This window comes from Pan troglodytes, chromosome 10, assembly GCF_028858775.2.
Source record: "Pan troglodytes isolate AG18354 chromosome 10, NHGRI_mPanTro3-v2.0_pri, whole genome shotgun sequence".
NCBI lineage: Eukaryota > Metazoa > Chordata > Mammalia > Primates > Hominidae > Pan > Pan troglodytes.
In genome coordinates, this window is record NC_072408.2 from 123,681,226 (window position 1) to 123,695,184 (window position 13,959).

Consider the following 13,959-nt stretch of genomic DNA (forward strand, 5'->3'; position numbering starts at 1 on the left):
CGGGGGACCCCCGCGGAGGCGCGGAGCGCGAGGGAAGGTTGTTCTCCTTCCCCTTTTCCTGAATTCAGCTCGAGTTCCGATTTGGCGAGGGAAAAAGGCTTGTTTGCCGTTTTGGATGAAGCTGATGCTGAATTCGGCTGCATTATTCAAAAATATTCCGAGGCTGTTGTTTTGTTTGGGGGAGGTGGGTGGATTCAAAATCTTACGGAAGGGCCAGATTACACCCAACTTGCCTCGTTTCAGGTCTGACTTGGCACCTGTAGGCTTTCAGCCTGACCCTAACGTGCCCCCAGCGCCTGGCTAGAAACCTGACCCTAAAGTGCCCCGAGCGCCCGGTGGGAGGCTGGATGGGTCGGTCCTGAGCTCGCGTGGGGCGCGGACGGAGGCATTATCGCTGCCCGGCACCCGCACCCAAAAGACCCTCGCAAGGGGCTTTCTAAAGGGAAACTTCTTGTCTGCTTTCTTTGTGAACATTATTTTCCTGATGGGGTTACAGTTTTCTGCGATGACCCCGATTTAATGCGCAGTGGAGACCCTAAGGGGTCGGCGAGAGGAGGGGCGCGGGGGACTTTAATTCCCCCTTTTCCAATCCGACAGCCACTCCTGTGCACCTCCAGACTGGAGCGTCTGCAGTTGTCACAGCCGGTGAAGGTTCAGATGGGCTGGGCGGCTGTCAGGATTCTGTGGGGGAGAATGAAACCTGTGATCTTAAATCGACTGGGATTCAGACAACTTTGGGATTCAGACCATCGGGATGAGTCCAGAGATGGCTCCAAGTTGGGAGTCTGGAACCTGCTGAGGAAGCTTCCGTTCTTGCCTTCCCACCGCAGAGTATAACCAAGATTCTTCGAGTCTGTGAACTTAGTTTTGGTCTGAATTGATCAGGGGGAGAAATGTCCCTTTTGGCCCACAGCGTGGTGAAATGACAACAAAGTCAGGGCTCAGAGCCCACAACACTGTGTGATTCTGGTGGCCTTTTCCCTCACCCAGCTCCAATTATTCTAGGCTTCATAATGGCCAAGACTTACTGCGCACCTTCTATGTCTGGCACCTGTGGGCTTTGGGCGCCCTTGCCTCTGCTGCCTAAAGGTAAATCTCCCAACAATTCTACATGCAATTACTATAATATTTCAAAGATGAGGAAGCTGAGGCACAGGTAGGTAAGGGCTCTTGCCCTAGCTCACAGAGTAGCTAAGAATGAAACCGTCATCTGAACTAGGGCAGTATGCCGCAGGCTCTAAGCTCTTAACCACGGTTTTATACTGCCCCCTGTAATCTGGGAATAATAATACCTCCATCCCAGGATTGGGGCAGAGATTAAATGAGAGAAATGTGTGCCAAGCACCTGGCACGCAGTGGGCCCTGGATAGACCTTGGTTCCCTTTGCTTCTCGCCAGAACCACTTCCCATTCTTCTGGGACTCACCTCCTTAATCCCCCCTAGTCTTTGCAGAGGGGACCTGATCCATTGCCCGGGTGTAGCGTTCCAAGAATGAAGACACAGTGTCTATTTAAAAAGCCCTTTGGATTTAAATTGAACAATTCCCTCCCCCCATTTTTAATCTGCACGCTTTTAACGGCTCACTTCATGGACATTAATTTTAATGGGACGATTATTACCCTGTTTGGAAGCCTGCCCCTCGAAATGCTGGGCTCGCAAGGTGGCGCTGGGTCGGGTCCCAGCAGCTTGGATGTTGTCTGTAGAAGAGGGGGTGCAATCTTGGCCATGGGGATGCAACGTTCAGCAGAGGGGGAAGAGAAGGGGGTGATGAAAAAGTGGGAGAGAAGGAAGGACCTCTCTCTCCCTGACACTCTTAAGTCTGGCAGTCCTTAATTTGCACACATGAGTTATCCTGCGCTATTGGACCACTTACTAACTGGGGAGCATGGCCTTGAGAGGTGGCTTTTTGGAGCCTCCATTCTCTCAACTGTAAAGTGGGAATAATAATAGTACCCACCTCACAGCCTAAATACCAGGAAAGCCCTTACTTAGCACAGTGCCTCCTGGCCCATCATTAGGTTTTTTGTTTTTTGTTTGTTTGTTTGTTTGTTTTTTAGACAGAGTCTTGCTCTGTCACCAGGCTGGAGTGCAGTGGCACGATCTTGGCTCACAGCAACCTCCACCTCCAGGTTCAAGCGATTCTCCCGCCTTGGCCTCCCCAGTAGCTGGGAGTACAGACACCCGCCACCACACCCAGCTTATTTTTGTATTTTTAGTAGAAATGGGGTTTTGCCATGTCGGCCAGGCTGGTCTCGAACTCCTAACCTTCAGTGATCCTCCTGCCTTGGCTTCCCAAAGTGCTGGGATTACAGGCATGAGCCACCATGCCCGGTCCCATCATTAGCATTTAATAAATGTTGACTACTGTTAATATTTTAGAGTGGGTCATGTAGTTGTCAAATAGTGTACTTTGAAGAATGTTGGGGATCCACACCCTCAAATATATATAGTTTCCCTATTGTGAATTGGTGATTCCATTGCTGATATTAAGCATTGCTCAAAGAAAGCAAATTCTTTGGGAGGGTAACATGTCTCCCAGCACTTTTTAAATTGTCTTAATTTTTATTAAAAAAAAATTTTTTTAAAATGGTGTCTCTCTCTGTGGCCCAGGTTGGAGTGCAGTGATGAGATCATAACTCACTGCAGCCTCCAACTCCTGGGCTCAAGCAATCCTCCCACCTCAGCTCTGGAGTAGCTGGGACCACAGACACACACCACCACACCTGGCTACTTTTAAAAAATTTTTTTAGAGATTTTTTTGGGTCTTGCTATGTTGCCTAGGCTGGTCTTGAACTCCTGGGCTCAAGTAATCCTCCCACCACAGCCTCTCGAGTGGCTAGAACTAGAGGCGTGCACCACCGTGCCAAGCTTCTCCTAACAGTTTAGTAAAAATGAGTTGTCAATTTCAATGTTTAACTTAATAAGCACTTATATAGTGCTCGCTCTGTGCCAGGTGCTGTTCTAAGTTCTCTAGACACATAACTCCTTTAATTCCCCTAATAACCCTATGAGACAGATACTATTGTTAGCCCGACGTTATGTATGCATAAACCAAGGCAGAGGGGTTAAGTAACTCATCCAAAGTCACACACCTGCCACGCCCCAGAGTTTGAGCCCTTTAGAATTAGGGTGACAAATGGTGACTGGGGACTTGGGAAGAGGGAGGGAGGCTGTTGTGCGATGAATTCTGTCCCCCCTGCCACCGCTCCACCCCAAATTGATAACCCCTGGAACTTCAAAATGTGGCTATATTTGGAGATAGCATCTTTAAGTAATTAAGTTAAAATGAGGTCATTAGGATGGACCTGAATCCATTATGACTGGTGTCCTCATAAGAAGAGGAAATTAGGACACAGACACAGACACACAGAAGGAAGATCATGTGAAGACAGAGGAAGAAGGCATCTACCAGCCAAGGGGAGAACCTAGAACAGGTCTTTCCTTCACAGCCCTCAGAAGGAACTAACCCTGCCCGGGCCTGGTGGCTCACACCTGTAATCCCAGCACTTTGGGAGACCCAGGCGGGTAGATTGCTTGAGCACAGGAGTTCAAGACTAGCCTGGGCAACATGGTGAAACCCTGTCTCTACAAAAAAAAAAAAAAAAAAAAAGCTGGCATGGTGGTGTGCTCCTGTGGTTCCCAGCTACTCAGGCGGCTGAGGTGGAAGGATTGCCTGAGGCCAGGAAGTCAAGGCTGCAGTGAGCCAAGATCATGCCATTGTGTTCCATCCTGGGTGACAGAGTGAGGAGTGAGGCCCAGTCTCAAAAAAAAAAAAAAAAAAAAAAAAAAAAGGAACCAACCCTGTCGACTCATTGAACTTGAACTTCCAGCCTCTAGAACTGTGAGAAAATAAATTTTTGTTGTTTAAGCCCCTGAGACTGTGGCATGTTGCTATGGCACCCCTAGCAAACAAATATAGAGAGGAACAACATCCTAAACGGGAAGCTAGAAGCAGATATTTCACCAGACTCTGGCTGCTTTTACTGTGGGGCACATGTGAGGACATTTTTCTGTGTTCTTGGGAAGGATGGGTTCTAGGACTGTTTGCCTGTTCCTCTTTTTTTTTTCTTTTTTTTTTTTTGAGACGGAGTCTTGCTCTGTCTCCCAGGCTGGAAAGCAGTGATGCAATCTCAGGTCACTGCAACCTCAGCCTCCCATGTTCAAGCGATTCTCCTTCCTCAGCCTCCCAAGTATCTGGGATTACAGGTGCCCACCACTGTGCCTGGCTAATTTTTGTATTTTTAGTAGACACGGGGTTTCACCATCTTGGCCAGGCTGGTCTCGAACTCCTGACCTTGTGATCTACCCGCCTCAGCCTTCCAAAGTGCTGGGATTACAGGCGTGAGCCACAGTACCCGGCCCCTGCCTGTTCCTCTTCTTCCTCATTGGTGTCCTGTTGGAGATCTTTAAGGGAGGAAGAGTTTTAGGAGATTATTTTGGAAAACAGTTTGTGGAACTCCAGTTCATCATACCGGGAAAACTTTTCTACCAGTTACAAAAAATGCAACCTCTTTCTCATGAAGTAAAGAAATGGGAAAGGCTTTCTAGTCCATGAATGTTTCCTGTGGTCTCCCGGCTTAAAACCAGGCACACAGCAGGCACTCAAACTTTTTTTGAAATATAGACTCAGGCCGGACTCAGTGGCTTACACCTGTAATCCTAGCACTTTGGGAGGCTGAGGTGGGCAGATTGCCTGAGCTCAGGAGTTCGAGACCAGCCTGGGCAACATGGCAAAACCCTATCTCTACTAAAAATACAAAAAATTAGCCGAGTGTGGTGGTACGCGCCTGTACTCCCAGCTACTCAGGAGGCTGAGGCACGAGGATTGCTTGAACCTGGGAGGCTGAGGTTGCAGTGAGCTGAGATTGCACCACTTCACTCCAGCCTGGGGAATAGAGTAAGACTCTGTCTCAAAAAAAAAAAATAAATAAATAAAAAAAGAAGTAAAGACTCAATGAATGAATGAACAAATAGTAAGCATCCTGATTTGTCTCTTGCTTCCTTTTTTTTTTTTTTTTTTTTGAGATGGAGTCTCACTCTGTTGTCCAGGCTCCAGTGCAGTGGCGTGATCTCAGCTCCCTGCAACCTCTGCCTCCCAGGTTCAAGTGATCCTCCTGCCTCAGCCACCCGAGTAGCTGGAATTACAGGTGTGCTCCACCATGCCCAGCTATTTTAGTAGAGACGGGGTTTCACCATGTTGCTCAGGCTGGTCTCAAACTCAAGTGATCCACCTGCCTCGGTCTCCCAAAGTGCTGGGATTACAGGCGTGAGCCACCACTCCTTACCTGTCTTTCTCTCTTTCGAACATATGCAGTGATATATGTACAATCGTTATGATCAAGTGTGTGTGTGTGTGTGCGTGCATGTGTGTGGATTCTTTCCCTAAATTATTCTCTTAACTCCTACAGAAATCAGTACTCCAGTGTATTGAACAGGAAGGGGTTGGGTATTTCCTTTCTTTAATTAAAACAATAATTACCTATCCTGGTGTTTGAGACCGAGTGAGCCTTACCTTATGGTGTTTTAATTTGTGTGGCTTGGTGGAGTGGTAAATGAATGAACAGCTGTTGACTCCTCCAAACAGCTGTGTTTCCTGAAGCCATGTATTAAAGCCAGGGCCAGATTCAATGCCAGGAGCCTGCTTGGTGAACAACAGAGTTCTTGAATTGAAATCAGAGATATAGCAGAGTTTGACACTTGGAGCCAGAGAGACCTGGGTTTGAACCCTAGTCCCACTATGCGATAGTTGGGTACCTGGGGCATATTTTCCACCTCTCTGAGCCTCCACTTTCCCATCTGCAAAATGGGACTAATAATCCTAGTACCTTCCTCATTGTGTTGTGAGGAGGATTAAAAAGAGAGAATGTCTGTCAAGTGTTTGGCAAAGTAGTTGGCACTCAATAAATATTAGTTATGGTCTTTGCTGATATCTCAGGATTATTAAGCAGCCACTTGAGAACTGGAACAGGGACCCTGACCCAAGCCCACTGGGAAAACAAGAGGATTCAGATTTCAGTGAGTACCTTATTCAATTACATCATAGCTATTCCCAGGAGGGTTTCCCTCCATCCAATAGACCCAGATCAGGACAGCGCTAATTTCTCACATTTACCCTATTTAACCCTCCCATACCTGAAAAAAAAATGGGGCAACCCCTTCTCCAGGGACGTCCTTGTAATTCATTTGATACCTCTCCCCTGAGGATCTTGTTGTTGTAAGCAAATGGAGAAGAGCAGATGAACGTCCACAGCAGGGGAGAAAAAAATTAACCAGCCCATAATTATAGTCTCATCAATACTTTAAGAGTAAAGGGTAAACCTCACTTAAATAAAACCTAATTCCTTGATTACCGGAGTCACAAGAGATAGGGCTGATTAAACCTGCACCTCTGCTGTGAAAATCCAGTCATATTGTCCTTTGCTCAGGCAATAATCACTTTATTGAAGTGATTATTGAAGTTTAAACTGAGCTCAGTTTAAACACATGAATCACTAGACTTGAAATTATATTGATGAAAGTGTAAATGAGGATAAATGCTGAAGAACATTTTGGCAGAGCTGGAAAAACGGAAAACGCACATGCCCTATGACCTGGTGATTCCACTTCCAGCTCTTTACTCTAGATCAGCGGTTCTCAACGGAGGACAACTTTGCTCCTCAGGAGACATTTGACAATATCTAGAGATATTTTTGATTGTTAAAACTGAGGGATGTTATTGACATCTAGTGGGTAGAAGCCAGGGATGCTGCTAAAATCTTACAGGGCACAGGCAACCAAAAATTACCTGGCCCAAAATGTTGTGACAGTTGTCAGAATCAAAATGGAGTTGCTAATGTTAAGAAAACCCTGACAGGGCCAGGTGCGGTGGCTCATGCCTGTAACCCCAGCACTTTGAGAGGCCAAGGCGGATGGATCACTTGAGGTCAGGAGTTCAAGACCAGTCTTGCCAACATGGTGAAACCCATCTCTACTAAAAATACAAAAATTAGCAGGACGTGGTGGTGCACACCTGTAATCCCAGCTACTGGGGAGGCTGAGACAGGAGAATCGCTTCAACCCGGGAGGCAGAGGTTGCAGTGAGCCAAGGTTGTACCACGGCACTCCAGCCTGGGTGACAAAATGAGATTCTGTCTCAAAAAAAAAAAAAAAAAAAAAGTAAAGAAAGAAGAAAAGAAAAGAAAACCCTTACAGGGCTACTTGAGGGTGGAGGTTGGGAGGAGGGAGAGGATCCGAAAAAATAACTATTAGGTACTAGGCTTAGTACCTGGGTGATGAAATAGTCTGTACAACAAACCCCCGTGACACGAGTTTACCTATATAACAAAACTGCACATGGACCCCTGAACCTAAAATAAAAGTTAAGAAAAGAAAACCTTGACAGATAGAGCCAGGAAAGGCCATGCAGAGAAGGTTCTCGTGCTTGTATGCCTGATAACAAAAATGATCATAGAAGCCTGCAAAAACCACAGCCTTGCACAAGCCCTTTTGTGTAAGACCATCACAACCTTACACAAAAAAATACTCCTGCAGGGACGTCTGCCCAGCAACTGCCTGTACAACTTTGGACTGGTGTCACTTTTGTTATTGATCTTTGTAGCCAAGGATAATTATTTCTAAGCAATTATGTAATCCTCCTCATGTTTTTTTCCTTGAAGAACCCTTGTCTTCTTTTACCTCTCTGCATGCACACATAGTTTACTATGCCGTGCATATTTTCATTACAATGCATTGCTCCCAAAAAACATCTTTTCTTCTAGAGAGAGCCTCTCTCTGTTATTTACATTGACAATGTCAGTAGTGCTGACTGTGAGGTCCGGTGCGGTGGCTCACGCCTGTAATCCCAACACTTTGGGAGGCCGAGGTGGGTGGATCACCTGAGGTCAGGAGTTCAAGACCAGCCTGACCAACATGGAGAAACCCCGTTTATACTAAAAATACAAAATTAGCCAGGCGTGGTGTTGCATGCCTGTAATCCCAGCTACTCGGGAGGCTGAGGCAGGAGAATCGCTTGAACCCAGGAGGCAGACGTTGCTGGGAGTTGAGATTGCAGCGTTGCACTCCAGCCTGGGCAACAAAAGTGAAACACCATCTAAAAAAAAAAAAAATAGTGCTGAGTGTGAGAAACCATGCCCCAGATATATTAGCTAGTATGCATTGGGCAAAAGTAACAGAAAATTCAACTGGTAGAGCCTTAAATTATAAGAATTTTTATTGTTTATTTGGTAAGTCCAGAACAGGGGTTGGCAAACTATAGCCTATGGGCCAATCTGGTCTGCTGCCTGCTTTTGTAATAGATAGATCGATTATTGATCGATTGATGGTGTCTCGCTCTGTCACTCAGGCTGGAGTGTAGTGGTGCAATCACGGTTCACTGCAGCCTCAACCTCCTGGGTTCAAACAATCCTCCCACCTTGACCTTCTGAGTAGCTGGGACCACAGACATGCACCACAACGCCTGACTAATTGATTTTTATTTTTTGTAGACATGGGGTCTTTCTATGTTGCCCAAGCTGGTCTCAAACTTCTGGGCTCAAGCGATCCTCCCACCTCAACCTCCCAAAGTGTTGGGATTACAGACATGAGCCACTGCACCCAGTTGTAATGGTTGTATTGAAACACAGTCAGGCTTATTCATTTATATAATGGATGCTTTTCTGCTACAACAGTGGAGTTGAATAGTTTCAATAGAGACTATATGGCCTGCAAAGCCTAAACTATTTACTATCTGGCCCTTTACAGAAAAAGTGTGCTGATCCCTGCTCCAGGGGAAGGCATGGCCTTTCAAGGTTGGGTTTGTGGTGCAAATATCTCATCAAAGATCAGGCTGTGCCTGTGCTTCCACTCCGTCACCCTTAGTATGTTGGTTTTAGTCTTCAGGCTTATTGCCTCATGGCAGCAAGATGGCTGCCACAGCTCCAGCTATCACATCCTTGATGCAAAAGGAGAGAGAAGGAAAAGAAAAATAACTCCTTGTGCAGGTCTCTTGTTCAGGGGAAAAAAAACCTTTCTTAGAAGCCCCCCAGCAGATTTTTCTTAATCTCATCGACCAGCAGTAAATCTCATGCTCACTTCCAGACCAATGATTGGCAAAAGGTAATGTAATTGTCAGGTGTACTAGATCAAATAGTGTCTCCTCCAAAAGTTCTTCTCCGCCTGCAACGTGTGGGTGTGACCTTATTTGGAAATTGGGTCTTTGCAGGTGTAATCAAGTTAACATGAGGTCACACTGGATTAGGATGGATCTTAAGCAGTGACTAGTGTCCTTATAAGAAGAGGGGAATTTGGACACAGATATACACAGAGGGAGGACAGCTATGTGAAGATGGGGCAGATTGGAGTTGCACTGCTCAAGCCAAGGAACAGCAAGGATTGCCAGCTACCACCAGGAGCTAAAAAAGGCAAAGAAGAATTGTTCCCTAGGGCCTTTGGAGGGAGCATGGCCCTACTGACATCTTGACTTCAGGCTTCTAGTCTCAGGAACCATGAGAGAAGATATTGTCTCTGTTGTTTTAAGCCACCCAGTTGTTGGTAATTTGTTACAGCAGCCTAGGACGTGAATATACCATATGTATTAGGTTGGTGCAAAAGTAATTGCGGTTTTTACCATTAAAAGTAATGGCAAAAATTAGCCATTGGTCTGGAGGTGAGCATGTGACCTATTGCTGGTCAATGAGATTAAGAAAAATCTGCTGGGGGGCTTCTAAGACAGGTTTTTCCCCTGGACAAGAGACCTACACCAGGAAACCTTTTCCTTTTCCTTCTCTCTACTTTTGCATTGAGGATCTGATACCTGGAGGACAAAAAAATCTAGTTAGTTAGAATTAGTTAGGCCAGCTGGGCACAGTGGCTCATGCCTGTAACCCAGCACTTTGGGAGGCTGAGATCACTTGAGCTCAGGAATTCAAGACCAGCCTTGCCAACATGGTGAAACCCTGTCTCTACCATACAAAAATTAGCCAGGTGTGGTGGTGTGTGCCTATAATCCCAGCTACTCGGGAGACTGAGGCACACGAATCACTTGAACTCAGGAGGCATAGTTTACACTGAGCCAGATCGCACCACTGCACTCCAGCCTGGGCAACCGAGTTAAACTGTGTCTAAAAAAAAAAAAAATTAGGCTACGAATAGCCCAAAACACTCAAACTGATGCAGGGCAGGCAAATCCCAAAGTGGGGCTTAGCCTGCAAGGGTTCTTGGCTTCACCCAGGAAGGAATTCAAGGGCGAGCTAGTTGTAGGGTAGAAGAAAACAGCTTTATTGAAGCAGCAGGGTTACTGCCCTGGCAGGGTTACAGCTCCAGGACTGCTCCTGCAGAGCAGGGCCACCCCATAGGCAGTGTGCTGACAGCAGCAGATCAGGGCATCTCTGCAATCAGATTTATACCTATTTTTAATTACATGTGGACTAAGGGGCAGTTTATGCAGTAATTTCTAAGAAAAGGGTGGCAGCTTTTGAGTCTTTGGGTCATTGCCATGGAAAGGGGCAGTAACTCCCGGGTGTTGCCATGGCAATGGTAACTGACATGGCACTGTGGTGGTGTTTCTTATGGAAAGCGGCTTCTACCCCATCCCTGTGTTGGCTAGTCCTCAGTTTGGTCCAGTGTCCGAGCCCTGCCCCTGGACTTTAGTCTTGCCTCCTACCCCAAAACCTCAGTGGCTTAAATGAGATAGGATGTATTTCCCTCTCATATATACAAAGAGTGAGGAAGGTGATGTAGCTACATAGACATCAGGGTAACAGGGTCCTTCGATCTTGTTCTTCCACCAGCATTCCACACTGTCTCGTGATCTGAGATGGCTGCTTGAATGCCTGTCACACTTTTACATTCCCAGAATTACCATTTAACACTTTCATGTAGACTTCATATGTCAGAACTTAGTCATGTGGCCTCGCCTAGCTGCATAGACTGCTGGGAAATGTAGTCTTTTGGCGAGACATCAATGTGCCTACCTAATATATACGGGAGGTCTGTTATTAAAACGGAAGGGAAGAACAGAAGGTCTCTGCTTCACCATTATGGCCTTAAATCAGAGATTGACAAACTGTGGGCTGTGGCCAAATTCATACTTCCATCTGTTTGTTTGTTTTTAATTGGAATTTTTATTGAGATACAGTAGTCCCCCCCAATCCAAGGGACATATGTGCCAAGACCCCAGTGGGTGCAGAAACTGAGGATAGTACCAAGCCCTATATATATCTATACTATGTTTTTCCTATACGTACATGTCTATTGTGAAGGGAAAATAAAAACTTGGGACCCCAATTCACTACACCAAAAGAAAAAAAATAAGCTGGAAGCTGAGTCATGCAAGAAGCTGCCTTTCTGTTAGTTCCTAAGCAGAGAGCTACAGATACAAGGTTAAATATCCCCCCAGTCAGTACTCTATGTTCACCTTATCTATGTAAAGTGCCGATTTACTAAGCACGATACATCATGTAATTGACTATTCCCCTACGTGCTCCTTTTGTCTTACAACCTGTGGATGACCTTATCCTCCCTCTTTCCCTTCCAGCCCACTTCTCCTCTTTCAATATCGAAGCCCTCAAAGTCATCTTTGGAGAAAGGCAAAGACCACAGACTGTTTCTGTGATTCCATGTTTATTGCTTGCTGGCATGTCCTTAACCTTGGCAAAATACACTTCTAAATGGATTGAGACATGTCTCAGATACTTTTTGGTTTACGCCATGATAAAGTTTAATTTATAAATTAGTCACAGTAAAAGATTAATTGCAATAATAAAATAGAACAATTATAGCAATATGCCAGCATCACCGCTCTTGTGCTTTGGGGCCATTATTAAGGAAAATAAGGGTTACTCGAACACAAGCACTGCAATACTTCAATAGTCAACCTGATAACCAAGATGGCGGCTAAGTGGCTAATGGACTGGTAGCATCTATGGCATGGATGTGCTGGAAAGAGGGATGACACACATCCTAGGTAGGATGGAGCAATGGAGCAGGGCGACGAGAGATTTCATCACTATTCAGAATACTGCACAATTTAAAACATATATATATTTTTTGATTCGAAGTTTCGTTCTTGTCCTCTAGACTGGAGTGCAGTGGCATGTTCTTGGCTCACGGCAACCTCCGCCTCCCAAGTTCAAGTGAGTCTCCTGCCTCAGCCTACCAAGTAGCTGGGATTTCAGGTGCTCGCCACCATGCCTGGCTAATTTTTGTATTTTTAGTAGAGACGGAGTTTCATCATGTTGGACAGGCTGGCCTCAAACTCCTGACCTCAAGTGATTCACCTGCTTTGGCCTCCCAAAGTGCTGGGATTACAGGTATGAGCCACTGTGCCTGGCCATTAATTTTTTATTTCTGGAATTTTCCATTTAATATTTCCAGAAGTCAGTTGATGGTGGGTAACTGAAATCTTGGAAAGTGAAACTGTAGGTAAAGGGGGACTACTGTAATTATAGATTTATGTGCAATTTTAGAAGTAATATGGAGAGACCCCTAGACATTGCCCAATTTTCCCAATGGTAATATTTTACAAAACTGTAGTATAATATCAGAACCAGGATATTGATCCACTGATCTTACGCAGATTTCCTCAGGTTCACTTATACTCTTGGGTGTGTGTGTGTATGTTAAGTTCCATATCATTTTATTGCCTGTGTAGATTCATGTATCCACTCCCACAGTAAAGACACTGATTCCATGGTATGGCTGTATCATAGTTCGTTCAACCATTCACCCATTGAAGAATGTCTGAATCATTTACAGTTTTTGGCTATGAGAAATAAAACTGCTGTGAACATTTGCATACAGGTTTTTGTGTGAACATAAGTTTTCCTTTTTCTGGGATAAATGCCCAGGAATGCAATTGTTGGGTCATATGATAGTTGCATGTTTAGTTTTCTAAGAAACTGCCAAACTGTTTTCCAGACTAGCTGCACCATTGTGCATTCCTACCAGCAATGTATGTGTATGATCCTGTTTCTCCACATCCTCTCCAGCATTTGATGTTACTATTTTATATTTTAGCCATTCTGATAGGTATATAGTGATACCTCATTGTGAATTTTTTGTTTGTTTGTTTGTTTTGAGACAGAGTCTCACTCTGTTGTCGAGGCTGGAGTGCAATGGCACGATCTGGGCTCACTGCAACCTCCGCCTCCCGGGTTCAAGTGATTCTCCTGCCTCAGCCTCCCGAGTAGCTGGGATTACAGGTGCCCACCACCATACCCGGCTAATTTTTTGTACTTTTAGTAGAGACAGGGTTTCACCATGTTGGCCAGGCTGGTCTCAAACTCCTGACCTCAGGTGATCCATCTGCCTTGGCCCCCCAAAATGCTGAGATTACAGGTGTGAACCATCGAGCCTGGCCTCATTATGGTTTTGATTTGCTTTTCCCTAATAAGTAGCTAATGATGTTGACTATCTTTTCAAGTGTGTATTTGCTATCCATATATCCTCTTGGGTGACTCCATCTAAAAATAAAGTTTTATTGGAACACACACCTGTTCATTTATATATCATTGCTGTCTGCATTTACACTACAACAGCAGAGTTAGGACAGACACTATATGGCCTGCAAGCCTAAAATATTTACCATCCTTGCCCTTTATAGAAAAATGTTGCCAGTCGCTGCCTCAGACAAATCATGATTTATTCCTTGAGGTGGCTGGGCACAAGGCTGTTCAAATACAATCAGGGTTTTATTGGGGAGAGAGAAGAGAAGAAATGACGTTTTCTGCTGTATTAGACATCCAGTGGTGTTCAAAGATGTTCACTGCAGCATTGTTTGAAATAACCAACATTTGGAAGCAACAAAAATATCTACCAAGAGAAGACTGGGTAAACAAATGTGGTATATTCGTACTATGGAACAGTGTAACAAATCACAAGAAATGAACTAGATTTATAGATAGATGTATTTCAAAAACATAATGTTGAGCAAAAGAAGGCATTTGTAAAATGAGGCAATTATTTGTACAGTTTGATACTGTT